This window comes from Lepisosteus oculatus, chromosome 8 (genome assembly GCF_040954835.1).
Source record: "Lepisosteus oculatus isolate fLepOcu1 chromosome 8, fLepOcu1.hap2, whole genome shotgun sequence".
NCBI classification, from domain to species: Eukaryota; Metazoa; Chordata; class Actinopteri; order Semionotiformes; family Lepisosteidae; genus Lepisosteus; species Lepisosteus oculatus.
In genome coordinates this window covers 36,601,780-36,617,779 of record NC_090703.1, presented here as the reverse complement: position 1 = coordinate 36,617,779, position 16,000 = coordinate 36,601,780, and the positions used below count along the sequence as shown (strand labels likewise).

Sequence of the window (16,000 nt, the reverse complement as noted above, 5' to 3'; positions counted from 1 at the left end):
GACATAAGTGACAATGCAGCACTAAGCGTTAAGACATTATTTACATTAAGCCTTCATAAAGTAAATAAAATCAATGCAATAGATGAATACAAATAACACTGGAATCCTTTGATGGATCATGCAGCTCTAAAAATGGCTCATCATTTTGGTGTTTTATTAAAAAATAAACTCACAAATGATAAATAAAGTAGATTAAACTAAGCAGTTGTGTAGAAAGTGTATGACTTTAGCTGCTAAAGATACATAATGTTTAATGATACTAGGTCCTACTATAAAATGTACATTCACTGATTTTTTTAATAATATAATGTGGAAAAGTTTTAAAATGATGGGAAATATAAGACTACTCTTATCTTATTATCTATTATTCTTATCAAAAGTGTTACAAACAGGATGTAAGACATGTCTTTCCTTAAAGTGGTGCAATAATAAAACATTTCTTTGTTCCCTTTAACATTGACAAAAATTTAATTTGAGCAAAAATTCCAGCAGAAAAAAGACAAAAATGGTAGGGCGATTGTTCAGGGTTTGGGCTGAGACAAGAAATCTGCATTTAGTTATTAGTCAGCTGGGATTATTCAAGTGACTCTGCGCAATTTGGGTGGGCCTGAGGTAACCAGGGTATCCTTAGTTTACTGTGGAACAGGGACCTCTGAGTTTTGGCTGTGAATATTGTCACTGCATTACTCTTTCACTGATGCTATCTCTCCATAGGCACCGTGGGACTTGCGCTTTTAAAAATGAATCTGAGAACAGTGTTTGTCTAGGGTATTTACAGTATACCTCCCATAGCTTTGGCCAAAAATGATGAACCAATCATAGGTATATAGAAAGAAACACAATTTGGGATTACAATTCTGAATAAAATATTAAAGGTATTTTACATCAAACAATAGAAAGGAATGGCAAAAAAATAATACTTTCCTGTGAGTTTGAATTTGCCACCATTTTACAGCCTGTGTGCCAAGTCTTTCTCAGCCTATATATCACATTCTTGCCCTATAAATCATCTCTAGCCTATACTCAGCCAGCAAAGATATGGCCTGAGACTTTTTGTGAATTCTCCTGCAGAACTGCAAAATAAATGGTCAGGTCTATAACAGGTGTGACTGAATTCTCAAACTGTTCTGATTTCTTGTTATCCGGTTAAGAAGTCGCATTCTGCAGTAGTCTAGTCACTACCCATTTTTCAGAGACATCCAGCAAATACAATACATAGTAATTTGGGTTTATTTATGTTGCTTCTTATTGTCAGTGTGTTCATCTTTGTGGAAAAAAGCATTCAGCTATGATCAGAATCTTCTTATGAGAGTTTATACTGTATATATTTCGAGAATGATTATCTTAAATTTGCAGTTGCAGACAACTCTAGTGTAGGTGACTCTTGTGTGCAATATTAAACAAGACCATACAACAGTATATTTATTGAAATGTATAGGGCCTTTTCCACTAATGTCTTATGCATCACATAAAATTTAACTCAATAATACATTATTTATTTAGTTCACACCTTACATACTCCCTTACTTATGAATCAGAACAAAGATCAGACAGCAGATATCTATTTTGGAATTTTTTAGCTTGCCTGTAGCACACTTTGAGTTCTGCTGTCATCTTAAGGAATATACATCCCCATTTCAACTCTGGGCTATGTTATTATTTGACTATAAACAAGACTCCTGAGCAACCAAACACAAGGTTAATGTATTGAAATCAGCGTCCTTGTTTTTTTTTTTGCAAAAAAATTTAAATCCCAACCATTCCAAATTTGGGAAATTATTGCATACCTCAATAACTCAGTTAGATAGCTCACTTAGATAAAAAAACATGAGTGGACAAGTAATTTTGAGTCTTTACATGGGTATTATAAATTATATCCATGAAAGTATACATTTGAAAACTGATGTAAACAAAAAATAAAATATAATTTGAAAACACATTTAAATATTCAACTTGCCATTTGTTATGCCCTTATTTAACATTTTGACTTCTGACCAACAGGAAGACACAGGCATTACTGTAGTCATCCCTAGGCTATTTGTTCTCTTGATTCACAATTTTATTGACAAGTTAATACCTGGAAGCATTAAAGCGCACATCAAAGTACTGCTTTGTGGACGTTATACAAAATGAGAGTTTGGCACAGGGGATTGCTTTATTGAATTACCAGACTTGTTCTCTGGTGATTCTGCATACAGGAAATCTCTAACTTATTCTGCTGCAATACAGTGACTAAACACAGAGCAAGTGAGTACATGCCTGACTGCATTTCTCAACTTGAAATTGTCAGAATTGATTGACATGTATTAAGTTACAATTCGACCTTTCTTATATAATAGTTTTACCATGGAACAAGAGAGATTTTGCGGGACCCTGATTCAGGGTCAAGGGACACTAATTGAAATTCAAAATTAGAATCAATTGGGACAAAAACAACACAAGACAAGACAAGGAGGAGACTGAAACCAGCACTCTTTGCCAAGTGACTGAAGATGACTCTGTGGGATCCTCTAAGAAAAACAAACAAACATGTGATTCTAGGACCATTAAACTACTAAAAGATAAACAAGAAAAATGAACAGAATGGTCTTTCATAATATTTCTAATCTATATTATCATTACTGTTATTATAAATAAGTGAGATAATGGAAGATCAGAGTGCTCTTGCTTTATCGAACAGAAGCAATAAATGGAGAGAAAATGATGCACGACTCTTTGCATGATTTTTTTGTGGAATGAAAAAATAAAACTTTCAAGACCAAAATCTGATCATTTTGAAAAGTAAAAAGATCAACAAGGTTGTTATTATTTCCTTCAGGCCACATTTGCCAACACTAAAAAGCTTCTACATATTCATTTCTAAAGAGAAGCACTTTCTATGGTGTATTATTGATTTAGATTACAGCACACAGCTGGCAAACCGTCAGTGAGGTCTGAGTGGATTGGCAAAGACAGAAGCAGCACTGCTACTCTTGACTAACAAATTAACTATTTGGACTTTAATGAGAAAAAGGAATAGAAGCTTCAAGATTAAAGAGAAAAAGATGGATGTTGAGTTTAACAGAGGCAGACTGTATACATTCTGGACTACATTATGTTTACTGGAGCACTTCAATTCCCAGGGCCTTAGGTGTTTCTATGCTGCAGTGAATTGGATAGAGGTGGTCTGAAACTCCCTGGTCAAAGACTTTCAAGATCCACAGTAGCTTACTTCAGTGAAGAATTACGTTTTTTTGTTTATAAACACACATCCAAGGGGATTCTTTTCTTCCTCAAAATACAATACTAAAATGCATTTTAGCTGTGTTTTGTGACATCTTCTTCACACCGGTCTTAAATATTTTACTCTATTCCACTATTACATATTATTATATATTTTGATTACAAACATAAACAAAGCAGGATGATACTTGCAAAATTTTTCATGGTTTGTGAGGTTTAGAATAAAGCACAATTTGTACCTCAACCCCAGAGGAAATAAAAAGTTCAATTTTGTGATGAGAGAATGTCTCAAGAGTGTTTTTATGATTAGTGCTCATGGATCTAAAAATATCTTTACAAAATGATATATTGGTGCTAAATGCCTCTTGATGCTATAGTCAAGATATCCTAACACTTTTGCATTTCTGGTCTACAGATTTATTGCCTTGTCTCTCTAGGAATCCCAACACACAGATGTGAGCACTAGTGCTTTTTCTCTTTGGTGATGTGCAACAGTGTTAGGCTATAAAATGCTACAACTAGATCACTTCCTGTGAGCAGTGAGGCCTGACTCAAAGCAGGGAAATCAGACTGCATCCTGGCGCCATCATCTTTATATACACAATCTACACCAGCAGTGGTACACTGTTTTACACATGCCATTTTTTATGCAGATTACTTCATATAATGTAAAAAACAATCACCAGGAAAACAATCTAAGTTGAAGTACTACAAACATTAGAATTTTTTAAACACCTCACTACAGTAATAGAGTAAGAGTCGTTTTACTATAAAAAGCTAAAGTAATCAAACAATAAGTCAAGATTAGCTATCACTATTTTCTTAAGCCTTTGTCACACTACAGGGCTCGAAACAACTTCTAGTCAGAGATCATGTCAAAGTTAACGACTGCAGTTTCTGAATCTCGTTGCCTTTTCTGTCCTAGAGGGTGTCAAATTATACGACTAGGAATTGCAGGGGGTGACTACTTACATGATTCCCTCACCACTTTTCATCATGGTTCCAAATCTCATTTTGCGCCACGAAAGCCTTATTTTGGCAAGCCAATTAATGTGGAGCTTACAGGAATAAGGGGAGGAGCCTGAAAGTAAACTAACAACCAACACATCTGTGCTGGCTCCAACATTTGATGAGCCTCTCCTCCATTTGCACGGTCCAAAACACTAGCTTTCCTTCTTTCCTTGCAGCCACATTGTATGCATTGTACTTCCGGTTCAGAGCTCATTGCCTGTTGACTGTCATAAGAGCCCATCCCTATGAATTGCGACTCGCTACTCTTTGATTTTATAGTAGAGAGTCGCAGAGAGTCGTAGGGGCTGTTCAGAGTGCTGGGGTGTCACACTACACAACTGATGGTAACGGGTGCGCGCTACAACTCTCTTCAATTCGCTGTGATTTTCTTACGATTATGCAAATAAAGGCTACGACTGAAAATCCTAGGAAAAGTTGTGTAGTGTGACGCCGGCATTATGGGAACTTAAGATTCTAAATTTCAGTGTTTTGAACAAAGGCTCTGTAAAGTTCAGTAATTTAACTTCTCATATAATTTTCTGTATTATCCAGGTGGAGTGGGCTATAGGAGGCATACTGTCATGGTGGTTAGCATTTTTGTGTTGCAGTGTTGGAGCCCCATGTTCAATTTCTGGGGTGCTACTGTATCTGTGTGGATTTTGTATGTTCTCCCCGTGTATTGTGTGGGGTTCCTCTGGGTTCTTAAGTTTCCTCCCACAGTCCTAAGACAAATAAGTACTGTAGGTTAATTGGTTTCTGGGAAAAAATGATCCTCATATGAGTGTGCGTGTTTGTCTGTGTGTGGTGTTTTTCCTTGCATCCGTTACATGCCAGGTTAGGACCTGCTGTCCCCTGTGACCTTGCACATGATAAAGTGGTTAGAAAATGGATGGGTGGATGGATGGGGTAGGTTTATTTTCTTGGGTAAATAATCAACAAACAAGCAGTGTGTGTATGGTGTTTAAAGTTCCAATACTCTGGTTGTAGCAGTTAAGGGCTATTCAAAACAACTACAAATTTAAGGTAAGCAGGTGGTTTCGAAGAGCAATTAGAGGCTTGGGAAGTATAGGAAAGAAAAATAAAAAAAAACACCAAGTTCCTATCAGACAACTGTGTTAAATCCCACTGAGAGACAGAAGACTGAAAAGGGCTTCAGTGTGACACAACGACAACAGGCACAAGATATCAGGCAGCAATTAATCTAATCTATGTGAAGATCCATCAAGTTGGCAAGTGTGAGACTGGAATGGCAGTCCAGCTCATGCACTAAAGTCTCATCCCTTAATCCACAATATCAGAACATATCTGTAGGATAGAAAACACTCCAGGCAGTACTGTTATGGGCCTCCACTTTTGTATGTTGCAAAAAAAAAACACAAGTGAATCCAATTGATGTTTGACTTCTACCATCTGTCTAGTCATCAGATGAGTTACTCTCTCTGTATATACACTCTACATAACACCATGTCTGTGGATCATTATGTTACTAAGCACTTGAGGTTTAGAATTTTCTTTCTCACACAAGCAGGCAGAATGAAAAAGAAGTGTGAAGTAGGTATTGTAGTGTAACAACATGCACATAAACTCTATTAAGATTCACTTTTCTTTCAAGGTACCAGCAGCTGAAATGTATTGTTGATGTGACTATATAAACTGCAAGCGATTTCTGGGAATGGAGATATTACTAATTAGTAATTTTAATTGAATCGACTCCAAAGTAAAGATTAAAGGAATATGTCATGGTCTAGCCCTGCGTTCAAACCACTTTAATCCTTGCACAGTTTCTTTAATCAAATGATCTAATATCATTATCATTTCCATAATTATTTTTTACAAGCACCCGAATACATCTATTCAGGCCCATTTGGTGAACATCTCACAGGTACAGTATGATGAACCTGCAGTCTCAGATCTTAGGTGCTTTCCTACGTGGAAGATGCATGCTTCAGGAATAGAAAAAACAACATCTAACTCTGCATGCTGCCAAAATAAATCCCATTAAAATGTCTTTAACGTATTTTACAATGTAGAAACACACAAAATACTTTAGATCAGTCCATATTGGTATCAATGTGCTTTTATCATGAAAGCAGATAACAGTAGCCCACAGGTTAGGGTTAGGGTTAGGTCATATAATCATAATAATCAGTGATCAGTCTAGTTATCTAAGTCATATAAAAAAAAGAATTGATTGAATAATTGAAAAACATAACAAAATGGTGACAATCAATACAGAATTAACTATTAACATGGGGACATTTTTTCTTTTATTAAAGCAATTATTTGTAATGTTCCACTCATAAATACAATAACACTGAAATAGAAATAGGCATCAGGAATCACTATTTTTCTCCCAAATGAACCCTAATACTACTCTAATAGTATTAGGGGTGGAGCGGTGGCTAAGGATCTGCACCTATGTTTGGAAGGTTGCCAGTTCAAATCCCACAGCTGGCAGAGGAATCCTACTTTGTTGGGCTCCTGAGCAACGCCCTTAACCCCAACTGCTCCAGGGGTGCTGTACAACGACTGACCCTGCACTCTGATCCCAAGCTTCTCTCCCCTTCTGTGTGTCTCATGGAGAGCAAGCTGGGGTATGTGAAAAGATGAGTTCCTATTGCAAGAAATTGTATATGGCTTATAAAGTGATCTTATCTTATCTAATGGTACTTTCCAGACATATTATTCTAATTTAGTAGAAGAGATAAGATGATACTAATGTTCTTTTTTTTCCTAAAAGAAGCTGTAGTTTCCAGGAAATTCAACACATTAAGCATTGTGAGGTTTGGAAATATTATTATATGTGCTGCAGTTGTTCAGGGTTTGGGTAGGTTAACACCGCAGTTATTGTACTATGAATTTTAGAAATCATTATTAATGGATTTCAAAGATGGGATTTTAATGATGGCATTAAACTGAAAACATATAGAAAAGTTCCTTATAAGTTTTGAAACACTGTAATTTACTATGCTAAAGGTCCCAATAAGTAAATCAGCGTGTTAGTCAAAGTGTTACAATTAGAGAAGCAGAACTTAATTATCTTCTTGACATTTCCTGTTAGAAACCATAGTTACCATTCATCAATCAATTGCAACGGAGATACTTATGATGGTGTATATGGTGGCAAACTAGATCCTGTTCTGTAAGAATAAGGCACAAGACATGAGTGAAAGTACAGTAGATAACTGGTCTCCCCATGACAGAATATCAGTTCACTGTGCCTATATGGGGAAAGGAACTATTTAATAAAAGCTGATTTTACCTAGCCAATATGTCTTTAGGAGTGTGGAACGAAACTGCATTGATCACTGAAAGTTCATGCAAACAGGAAGAACATGCAAACTCCACACACAGTAAGACACCTGAAATCAGATAAAAGGACACAGGTGCTCTAAAGGAGCAGTTATATCAGCTACCCTGAAAACTAAGTTTATATTGTGAAACTAGTCTTGAAAAAAGAATTTTACTAAATATGAAAAGTGTACAAATTTCTCTATTTATTTTGTGTTTTACTGAACACAATAAAAAAAATGGAAATTAATTTTTTAATACTGGAAAGAATCATTTTATGAATAACGTTGGTGTATGAAGAAAATGCACGGAAAAAACGAATGAGACAGATGTTCAACCCTGGTTTTTCCCTACATTACACAAGCAGGTTCAAAACATATAGATATATGCAAACACTTTCAACTTAAATATTTACAAAATGTATATGAGAGTTGCCAATTTGCAATAAGACGACTGACAAAAATATATTGAGTGATTTGTGATACACCTGTGACACTTCATCACTAATATTCAATTCTAGGTGTTGTCCTGATAAGACCTTGAATTTCTATCTAAGAAATATCAAAAGCACACTGAAATAATGAAAACAATGTTTTTAGAACAAACTGGGTTATATTCTTTTGATATCCATAATTTATGTCACAATATTTAACGTATACTATATTATTATACTGTATATATGTTTCTAATAAAACTTGTAATTTGGTTAATATACTGTACAGTATAATGCATTAAAAAACAACAATTACACCGTTTAAAATGATAAACCAATTACAACCTACAATAAGTTGACAAATAATTTGCTTTAATTATAAACTAGTTATTATGTAGAATTTATGGGCACAGCATAGTTAATGTGCAAAATGAGAACCACTTGTATCCTGCTGTAAATCTAGGTATAATATACTGTATATACTGTACTATAGGTTTGCATAAACACCATGATATTACACATGATTTATGTTGCACATATAACACTTAATTTGCATGCATTTAATTAAATGTAGAGAACGTTCTCTTTCCACATATGACCAGATAAGCATTCATAACATTACATAAAAGAAATAGTATGAAACAATCCAGTTAAGAAACAAGAAGCATAATTGGAAACAATAAGAACAAAATGCTAAAACATTAAGATACCCTAATAAAAGAAAACTAAAGTTAATTAGCTGACACGTTATTCCTGACACATCACAAATACATAACACATGCTGTTTTTTAATGATTATTGAGGAGCACACCACAATAATTCACCACAACATGTATCCTAAAATGTACAGCAGGGATTTCGGTTGAAACCAAATTGCTTTAAATATATACAGATCAAGGCCAACATTTTCCACTGCTACCCTGAGATGAATAAATACACAACCTAATTCTGGCATTTCACATTATAAACAGGTTGAGCAGAAGCTGTCTTGGGACATCTTGAGATCTGCACAATCAACTCTTTATTCAATACATTCACTGTCTCCTCATACTTACAACATTGGTTCTCAAAAGTGCTGGGCTATTCTTCCTCCATATTGATTAGTCAAGGTCTGTTATCCCCCAGGAGCTGATATCACTGTTAGATTTCTCTGTGTTTTCTTTAACTATGTCTTTGTAAAAACGTTTGTCCCACTTTTGGTGTGATTGCTCTGTCTAAGATTGAGGTTTGACATGCAGATGACATGACAAACCAAACATTATATTCTTACATTATATAAGCTTCAAATGCTTGTGGAACCTGCTTCATATAGAACACTGATATTGGTGTTCCTCTCACTTGCTATATAAAATCTTCCACAAACAGAGTTGGTGACACAACTTGAGCCTTTTCATTTGTCTTCTGTGGTAGTTCGATACAATGGGTGGGAAGGGTTATAAATTGAGTATCAATTTAAATTATACATTTGTAATGAACTAACAAAGAAGAGCATAAAATATGACTTGTTTTCAGTTTGATCCATTTCAAATTTTCGTGAGCTGTAGGCTCATGTCTGGCTCAAAACTGAGGATTGACTGTAATGCTATTTTGAGTAAATTTGCATAAATCAGCATATTTAGAATAGTTGTATTGTTAAAATAGCATGGAATAAATTGTTCTTCTCAATTAATAATCCAATCTGTAAGCATGCTTACAATAAACCATTGGTAACTTAAACTGTTCAAAAGAATGAGAGCTTAATTTGCTCTCATTGAATCACATTACTAAGGATGTACTGTACAGCACCAATTATTACATAGGTCCAAAGATAAGACCCCAAGTGTGAGGGGTGATTCATCTCTTTTCTCAAGTACCTTGAGAGTAATTTTAGACCTTTACTCCATCTATGGATGGAGTAACATAAGTAAAGAGAAAGATGACATCAGATGGGAGAAGGTTTATAAATCCATCTGTTCTTCTACTGTGAACAGTAGGTTGTGATCGTATTGGGCATTCAGTCCCAGACAGTAAAAGTAGTAAGTCGAATTTGGGTCTTTTGATAGAATAAATAATGTGAGATGATAAAGTGATTTTAAATTAAAGATCAACTGGTTGAATTGATACTTATCTTTTCTGGTGGAAATACACCAACATCTACTGTGAAATAAAACAATAAAACTGTCTTTTCTTGATCCGAAACCCTGTTGTGAGATTCTGCTTGTTTGTTTGATTTTTCAACCATAATATTTCTAATTTAAATACACCTACACTTCAGTTGAGCGTATAATTGGAATAACATTTACCGTGCTGTTTCATTAAAATTCTTATGCTTTCACTAAAATATATAGAAAATTCTCCAGGCTGACGGTAACCTTGAACAGAAGGAGCTTTTTTTAGGAGGAGTACATCTGAAAACTGGAATTTCCCCTTACCAACACTGTCTTACCTCTCTTCAGCTACATTCAAAATGACTAACCTCAGTTGTTTATTTGTGCAGCAGTAATTATGAAAAAAAATAGTATAAACTAAGCTGAAAATGTTATGTGTATTAGTGAAAAATGGTCCACTGAAAGGTTGTTCGATATATTACAGTTTTTGGCTGATTCAGGTGTGCACATCTCAGAACAAATCATTAACTCTAAGGTATCTACAGTACAGAGGTTTGCAATTCTGACTTGTACAGAAAGATTAGTTGTGGTCTTTTCAAAACCTGCTTTTAAAAGTCCATGTCAAAGCATTCACTTCATTTTAACACATCACCTCCTGTTATGGGGAATCCTTGTTTTAATTTAATCCCCAAAGTAGTAACAGACACACCATTGTATGAAATACCCAGTGGAACGACCACACAATATTGCAGACTTATGCTGCAGATAGAAAACTGTCCACAAGGGGCTGAGGTGGATACCAAGCCAGGCTTATGAAATAAAGGATCAAACAGATAACAGCTATTCTTCAGCTCTGAAGGTGAAATTCCTGTCTATTGTAAATTCATAAAATAATGATTTTTTAAGACAAACGTTACACTGCTGAGGTAGTTCATTATGAGATGTAAGTTTCCAAAGAGGGACACATATTGTATGAAAAACGTTTTAGATGTATTTCTGTTAATAAAGGTATCAGAAAACAACGACCTTATAACAAGGTACAGTAGCTCACATTTATTGTTGTGTCCCATCTGAGTAGGATGTAAAGACACATTTCCTGCAACATCCATCAAGAAATTATAATCTTTCCTAGTTCTAATGCAGATTGAAGTTTGAGCTACAGAATAGTCTGCATGTGTCAATCCCTTATTTTATCATCCCAATCGTGTAAAGTGTTAATTTCAATAACAAAATTCAAGTTTTCAACAAATGCAACAAGAAAAAATGTAATGGAGTGTGCTCTTCATATACCAAATTATGTAATGAGAAAATAATTAATAAATATAAAGAAAGATTTGATAACTTAAAATTTTTAAATATTTCAAGATTTACTAAGATGAAATTTAAAAAGTAAACAGAAATACAGTTAAACCGGATTTGTTACTTAGGCTGTTAAACATACTGTATGGTCTACATCACTATATCACTCTCCTAGCACTGATGGTTAACACTGAAAATTGCTACTCAGATGGAAACAATTTTACCTCAGATTGTAAGTCAATTACAAAGTACAATTCGCGCCACGTAAGATACAGTATTCGAAAATACCTTAATTGATACACGCAGTCAAATCGTTGCTCTGATTTGTCATATTTTCACATTTGCGAACAGACACATTTCTAAATAAAATACAGGAAAGTATTCATAATTTTTTAAGCATTTGATCATGCGTTTAAAAAAATGAAATCATCATGAAATAATTTATATTATAATTTTAGGTCGTCTTAGATATGGATATTGAATACCTCCATTTCTTTTTGGTCTTCTTTAATGTGGTGTATTCATTTAATCCTATTTGATTAAAAAAAATGCTATCTTTGACCTCAATCCTCCCACACTAACACTGAGGAGGAGAAAACAAAATGTAAGATTTCCTTTCTCTTTCCAGATCTGCAGTTAACCACACAAAGCGATTGAACATAATGACATATTTGTTTGCAACATCTGCATGATAATGCATTATTAAAAGTAGGTATATCATCTTTAATATAACCATTTGATGAGTCAGTGTGTTGATGTTTAAAAGCTACAATGCTTCATTTGGTCATTAAGGTCGCCTCTACTTTAAATGTTCAATTACAACTGACTTTGAACTTGGCAAAAGCTACCTGCGTTTCTTGTTCTGATTGTAAACAACTTAAAAGTTGTACACAGAATTATATTTCCTTCTTATCGTTTCATTTATTGTAGATACGCTTTTCTCAATTATCTTTTCCACGTACAGTAGGTACACTGCTTACGCGGGTATATATGGGTCGAATGGCTGATTTCTTATTTTTATAACCTGTGTATTGGACAAATGTACACGCTGAAAGATAAAATAACCATTCATCGCAATGCCCACTGTTAACAAAAGCTCGAACATGCAAATTGATATGTGATGAGCAAAAACAAAGGTTGATTAATGTACAGCAGGTTCAAAAATAAACTTTGCTGAACAATTTTGAATAGTAAAGCAACTAGATTAGACCGGTTCCATATAGCATTTTCGTAATAGATGTTTAAGCAAACAATACTGAATTAAAAACTTACTTCATGGTGATAATATGAATTGAAAACAATCTGCGACGTACCTGCAAAAGGTGTTTAATTCCGCGCAGCTCCCGGACAGTTAAAACTTCCCTCTTTTTGTAAATCGCTGAAAATGTCAGGTCCTTTGCGGTCTGCTATTATACTTTAATTCCGACACTGAGGCAGACTACTTCATTCATCCACGCTTCAAGGAATGAAGACGCATTAAGCTTGTTGAAGTAGGAGCTAGGGACCGATGAGAGAGAACATCCTCGCCATCGGCATGCCAATCAGTCAGTAGGTTTAGGGATAAAGATGGACCGAGAAGGTCTGCGGAAAACAAGATGTTAAAACATTGCAGCTTGACTTCCCTGCAGACGAGACTTAAGTTATTGTGGAGCTACAGCACACCCATATTAACGCGGCATTCTTTTTTTTTTATATATCAAGGAAACAACGCACAAGTCTCAGATTCACAGGCGGCCCGGAGCACAATGTCCTTAGTATTAGTTTTTGTAGTTGCTGTAGTATTAGTCACAGCAGCTGTTGAAATAGCAGTGCTGGAATGACTGCATGCTTGGTTTGCTGCGAGACATGTTTTGGCAGTAAATCTAAACGTAGGCTGAACTCATTCAGAATTCAAGGGATTGGCTACTTTAAATTGTCCCTCATAGGTATTATGAATCCGTGATACTACAAGTACCGAGTACTACAGACTTACATTAGCATGGTGCCACTAGTATTTTTAATAAAATATATTGTATATGTTGTCATCTATAAATTAACTGATATTGGTAACTCCGTAAGAGATGCTTTGTATGCACTTTCCTTTTGAATCTTTTTGTTAATGAAATAGAAGACATTTGTTACGATTCATTTAAAGAATTATACCACCGCGCAAAATAAAGTCTAAATCCATTAGTAAAATGTGTTCTGAGTTTTACCTTCTAAAGCAATGATTTTCACCCCCTTGCCCGTGAACCAGTACCGATCTCACCTTAGAGGCAGAGCCAGAGAGACACATACTGTAATACATTAATTCCATTTTTTTCTTAAATTATTGTGTTTTATATATCAAACGATCCTCAAATAAGAATGACTTTAAGGAACCGGTCCCTGGTAATGAAAGAAACACGGTGTGAAAAGGAACGTAGCCTCTTTTTATCTTTCTAGCAAAATATTCTACATTTCAGAATGTAATCACTGAAATGTGGTCATTCGCTTTTCTACTTCGACTAAATTAGCCTATGTGGAAACCGAAAGCTTTACTTTGTAATACAGTCATTCACAATAATTCATAAATTATAAATGATTTCTCAAATTGTTTGACATTTGACTCCTCTTCAACTTATTTCTTTTCTGAACCAAAAGAAAAAACAAGTCACTTCCGTGGAGCTTATGAAATACTGAAAGCTGCATTCAAACTTAAAACGTGAGCCTGATTTCACAATTACATCTCCATGCGCTGGGGAAAAATGCTGGTTTTTCTCAAAAAAGTTGAGAAAATATATTTTTGGTGCATGAATGGATGCTCGGGAGGCACAAGCGGATCCATGAGCATATGGTTGTGGTGTCAGGGAAGGTAGCCCTCCCTCATTCCACAGTGACATGGTGGGGAAAGGAGTTAAAACAGGGCAGTTGTGAAGAACTGTACAGCCTTTGCAACTCACCGGTGAAGAAACAAACAAAGCTTAACAAAGTAGGAAAATGTCTAACAGCTTAACTAAGCTGCCAAATGTACACACTTCTAATAAGAATAAGAAGAAGAAGAAGAAGAAGAAGAAGAAGAAGAAGAAGAATTACTTGCACTTTTATAGCGCTTTTTCTGGACACTCTACTCAAAGCGCTTTACAGGTAATGGGGACTCCCCTCCACCACCACCAATGTGCAGCATCCACCTGGATGATGCGACGCCAGCCATAGTGCGCCAGAACGCTCACCACACATCAGCCCAGTGGGGAGGAGAGCATAGTAATGAAGCCAATTCATAGATGGGGATTATTAGGAAATTTTTTTTGAGCATGGAAACCATTGTCTTGGCATGTCAGAAATGTCTACTTCAACACTTTAAATTATGATCCTTGATCCTCAAAAGTATATGTCTCATGGGTTCACCACTGACTGAAGTGAAGACTGAATTAATACAGTGAAAGGAACCAGGATTTCCACTGCCAAAGAAGTTCTATACCCAAAACTCATAATTATTATAGGATTATATGTTGGTCATTCCTTGAAAACTACTGTTGACAAGTGATGAAATCAAGAATTCTATTATGGGGGAAATTGTAACATTGAAGTATACTGTAGATTGACTGAATGTAGTATTATAAACTGTGATCACACTGTGAGGTTGAGGTGAGGCTGATTTCATATACTGTATCTGCCATATAAAACAGTTAAGGAACAAGTAATAGGCTTATTCCATGCTGAAAAGAGAAGAAAGGAAACACAATAAAATACTTATAAAACAGTTATTCCTGATCATTCTTACAGCTGTCCCTTCATACATTTAATAATTTCTTTTCATTCACTTTTAATTTCCTCCTAAGAAAAACAATGGATCCAAAGTACAAAACAATCAATCAAACTCTGGGTGCCAATTTTTTTATGGTGCTACATTTTTTTCCTCTTATAAGATAGCAAAATGTTTGCATGTAGTTTTTCTTTTTTGTGGTGATCATTATATCTTCATGATATAGATCTTGGAGATGGGTTAATTGGAACTATTTTCTGGGGATCAGATGAAGATAACTGGTCTTCAGGGCATGGCAAAATAAAAATGGTTGATGATATCTCCATCTCTGGCAGCTAATCAATTTCCATATAAAAACCTTGTGATCTTAGGTAAAATGACTAGTGACAGAGAATATTCCCAATGTCTAATAATCATCTTCCTTTTGAATTGGATGTGACTATTAGAATCTCAGGGTTCACATGTACACGTATCAGATGTTTGTATGAATATAATAACTGCATGTATTTGTTGCCATTATTTCTAAAACCAACAATAAAATCTGCATTTTGGAAATTAACCTCAATATATTCCTTAATTTTTTCATCTGCTATACATTAAAATGTTTCAATCTGCAATAAAGTGTCATCTTATTTCCAATTTATTTCCTATAGTTTTCCATGCACTCCTGAATTTACAACATATTCAATATTATACAGATGCTGTAAACTTCTTACTGTGAGGGAAATTGTGGTTACTTGCATTTGCTAGTTGTTAACTCACAGGATTTCTGGCCTGTGCTTTTCTGTGCTGTGCTATAGCATTGGTTCTAGTAAATGTGCTATATCGTCTGAAAGAACAAAAATAATCATACCTTTCGAAGATCAGGAATTGAAGTGCCCATTGATTTGTACTGTAACTAGAATAGATGGTTAAGTTATTTAAAATACTGTT

The 16,000-nt window shown here is 35.0% G+C and overlaps 1 protein-coding gene across 4 annotated transcripts in view; it reads right to left on the bottom strand.

Annotated features, from left to right (window-relative positions):
• The window catches only part of LOC102690200 (5-hydroxytryptamine receptor 2A), a 161,271-nt gene extending 148,150 nt beyond the window's left edge, over positions 1-13,121 (bottom strand). For all 4 annotated transcript variants that reach the window (XM_015351097.2, XM_069193432.1, XM_069193431.1 and 1 more), the window contains exon 1: positions 12,657-13,121. The gene's annotated coding sequence lies outside the window, so the exon portion shown is untranslated. The remainder of the gene's footprint in view (positions 1-12,656) is intronic.
• Positions 13,122-16,000: the final 2,879 nt, after the last annotated feature.